Consider the following 4,623-nt stretch of genomic DNA (forward strand, 5'->3'; position numbering starts at 1 on the left):
TTGGTTGTCTTATTACGAGATAGTCATGTGGTGTAATAAAGCTGATTATGTTGGAATTAAATTGATTGTATTACATTTGTGTTGCTTGTTTATCTTGTTTGGGCTGTGTTTAATATGCATATGTAGATAGGGCTGGTTATTTACTTATTGAGTGGCAGGCTCATCCCTCTACTGACATTTTCTTTCAGGAGTAGATTTTGAGGGTGTCTAACTGTTGAAGAATAGTTCTACGCGCTATACTCAGGCAAGTCGGGCCAGTATGCTGTTTTCTCCTCTTTGTCAGTTAGAGTACAAATCACATTTTATTGTGTAGAGAGAACGTAAGCGTGGAGATTACTTATGATGGACTACTTGTGGTGTTTGATGTGCATATATGATATTGTAGGTTGATTACGCTTGTTATGACGTTGGGGGTACGTATACGAATTGATTAAATTATTTTGTGCATTTATATTTATAAACACAGGGATTACTATAAGTATGACGTTTAGGATAGATCTATTGTAACGAAGGGGGTGCTACAATATCTTTAAGAATTAAACTTCTACCACAGTCACCATTCCTATTACTGTTTTTCGTTCATCCCTTCCTCTAATTCATTTGCAAGACATTATATTATAGGAATGAGCGACTAATCGCCCAGTAAGTGACTTTTTCTTTCTATTAACTTGAGCATGCACAATTATATAATATCATAAAACACATAAAATTCATTTTTCAAAGTTTTCAAAGAACGAGTAGAGAAGTAGTTCAAAACATTTCAATCTCATACACAATGTACAATACACCGGAACCAAAGAGATATGAACTTGCAATGCACTAAATTTGGTCCAGATGTGGAAAACACTATCATAATTTGACTAAACAAGATTTCTTTTAAGCTGAAAAATATTAAAATTAATTGATTTAACTGATTAGCTCCTTAACTTTTGATCCTGTTAAGGTGGGCAAGATGTCGTTTTAGCCTATGGCCAGACCCCACATAACACCAATCGGCGAGTCAGAACATATTATCATAGCATATCCTACTTAGCACTAGAATGCGGGTCATAAATACTCACTACTACAGTGGTGACACGCTAAACACCAGTAGGCAGATCGAAAAATTTCGAAACTAGCCCCTAAACCTAACTTGGTCTTAATAAATTTTGAGCAACAATTTATTTTATATTGCCAATTTACTTAGGTTTGAATAGGACTTGGGAAAGATCGAAATTACCTTAAAAAGAAAAAATAAATAATACATATAAAACTTGTAAAAAAAATTAATATTAAATAATAATATTCATACTCCTAAGAATCGAAGGCCCAAGTGACCCAAGAAATGACAAGGTGCATTGAATAAGGTTGGCCCATTAGAAACTCGAGGATGCTAACCTAGCATAAGGCCCCTCTAAGGAAGTAGGCCAAGCCTAAAGGCCTTTGTGACCCAACCTACGTGACAATTGATCCGCGTCCACATGAGCGTGGTCGACACATGATGAGAGCTCCCGCTAGCTAGCTCGGCTAAGAAGTACTACCACTGCCAGATAGGATATCTAGATATCAATGACTGTTTGGCTGAAGAATACACTCAACCGTCTCTCTTGGAATGCGGGATAACCTTATCCACCTAAGGTTTGGCCCTATCTTGGGGGATATACCCAAGACGAGAGGATATTTGGTCGATGGGTGAGGTAACCTCTCTACCGAGTCCAACCGAAAACAAACTCCTACCAACAGTTGGAGGAAGCGGTTATAAATAGGCCCATAACTTCACTTTCGAGGGTAATTTCTTTACAAACTCACACACAAAAAGTTTCACAGTGCAAATCGTCCTAGTCTTACTGCATTACTTATTCCTACTTTAACATTATCCACAATTATCTTTATCTTAATTTTTTTTTAACTTGAACATCAGAATCCTAACGTAATATCTGCAGATTCCCATTCTAAAGTTAGTAAAATGTTGGGCTTAAAATTCTTGAGGTGAGCCCATTTAAACTAACAACATTTTACTGGTATCAAATATATATGAAGTCAACAAAATTTATTAAAATAAATGAACCAATCATGTCACTAGAGGCATAAAATATGCAAAAGAAGCATTGGCAACTTTATGAAAGATGAAAATGTTTGGTTGTCGTCCACCAAAAGATGGATGACTTTAATATATTCTCTCTCTCTCTCTCTCCCCCTCCAAATAATTAACGGCTATGATACAGCTAACACTGCAAACCTTCCAAATGAATATATTCTTGACATTTTTGCCGTGTGGTTTCTCCGTCAGGACACTCTGTCTCTGTCTCCATCACCACCTCAATAATTATTCACGTGTACTTGGAGGAGGAGGCCACCTTTGAATAATTGTCTCATTTAACATTTTTAATTTTGGATTATATTTTATTTAGTGTATTTAAATGTTCATTGTATAAACAAAATTATGGCATCTACTTAAAAATGTAAATTATGAGATGTTGTAATTAGAGATACAATTAAAATAAAAAACTTATTATATTTTAATTTCAAATCACAGTATTCAAACAAGCGAAGGGGATGAATCAAAATGCACAAAATTCAAAATTCTAAACCTTAAAAGATAAATAAGTTCATCACAAAAAAAAAAAAAGTGAATTTTCGCTACACTATAAATGAACACGCCTTAAAAATTATGATAAATCAATACTATCAACCAAAGTTAAATAAAATCAAAAAAAAAATTTAAACTTTTACCACGATTAATCAACGGTCGCCATAATTTTTAATCATAGACAAAATATTTGTCTTGATTTTTGCCATGGCTAATCACTACAAGAAAAATGATAAATAGCTATGGACAAATTTTGATACTAAAAATCAATGTCGAGCTAATTAGCAAGTAAAACTTTCGTTATTGACTTACATTATTTAATATACCTTTTAAACAATCCGTCGCTAAATCCATAGCAAGTTAATTTCCCTTGCTAAATTCATTAAACAAGTAAATTTTTTTCATTAGATAATTTAAATTAATAATGAGAGTTTTACTTGCTAATTAACTCAAAGCTAAAAAAAATTTCGTCGCTATTGAACAACTTTGTTGTAGTGAATATTTTGGCTATACTTGCAAAACAACGGGCAATGATCGTTGCGAAATCATGGTTGATTTATAATTGTTATAATTTTTTTTAAATTATAATAAATAATTATAAGAAAAAATTATATTTGTTTTAGTGATTATTGATGATTAGGTCGGACGTGAGGATCCGAATCGTGGCTGGATCAAAAATCACAAGCCAGTTTCTAGACAGTCTGTCAGGGGGAGTCGTCTTAGGCATTACATACATAGATCAATCAAAAATTAAGACAACATTTTTCAGAACACAAAATCATAGCAAATAAATACATTTCGTCCATTATTGGAAGATAATGACATTTTACCGACCACCTGCAACCCCAAAGACCAATAGTACCCAACTTTTGGAATTTCAGGCCTACACTTTTTGGAATTCGTTTAACTACCATGAGAAAACTGGCAACTCAATCATCCATCTCTTCCAAAATTATGGGCTGATTTTATTCAACACCCCAAATTTAAATAAAAATAGTTTTAAGTATTTTTTTTAATAAAAAAAGAACAGGTGAATAGCAATTTACCCTCTTATAATATTGAAAATGAGTACGTTACCCCCTATAAAAAAATATAGCAATTTATCCCTCTATACTTTTTAAAATGAAGCAATTGTATTTTAAAAAATATAGGTGGGTAAATCGTTATTTATTTTTTCATAAGGGGGTAATTTGCTCATTTGCGGTATCACAAGGGGGTTGCTTGCATTTTTTCCAAAAAAGAACATTAGTAATTATTACTTTAGTTTGAAATATAAAATATTAAATTAAATACCATTAAGGTGGTAATTTAGACCACACACGTGTCTTCTCTAAGACATATATAGGATTAAATCAATTAAAAAAAAATTCACTCGCAGTACTAATATTGGACAATGGTAGCGTGCTTCTAAGGTCACGTCACAAAGGGTATTTGTCTTCGTTTAAAATAAATGCCTATCAATTTACTGTTAAAGTAATATTTTTAATTTATGATTCACTATTTAAATTTATAAGATAATTTAAGTTAAAAACTATAAATAGTTTCCTACAAAATTCTTACGGCTTATTAGTAAAATTATAAAATTAAGGTATTTTTTCATTTTTCACTATTACATTCAAATAATTCCAACTTTTGAGGATGCTTAATTTATGTCTTTCTATACGTGTAATTTATTTCCACGATAAGTTAGAAATTATTGTAAGTACTCGTATAAAGAGTTGTTACACTAGTCGTCTCATTTATACTATTTTGACCATAATAGGAGGATTAAGATATCAAAAGAAGTATATATTATATAGGAAAATACATTGGTTCTGTAGCAATTCAAGTCTTTGGTACTTTCATTTTTTAATTTTTTAGAGCAGGATTTTGATTTTGCATTGTTTTAATTTTTTCAACTTTAGTCCCTTTTCCTCTTGAATGGACCTCCAACAGCTAGAAATGTGACCTTCAGTACAAAAAATAACTTCAATCACAAAACTTAAAAATATAGAACAAAAATGCTACTTCCGAGAATTAAAAGACAAAAATGTGGGGGGGGGGGGGGAGCGAGA

Source organism: Sesamum indicum, linkage group LG15, assembly GCF_000512975.1.
Source record: "Sesamum indicum cultivar Zhongzhi No. 13 linkage group LG15, S_indicum_v1.0, whole genome shotgun sequence".
Lineage (NCBI taxonomy): Eukaryota > Viridiplantae > Streptophyta > Magnoliopsida > Lamiales > Pedaliaceae > Sesamum > Sesamum indicum.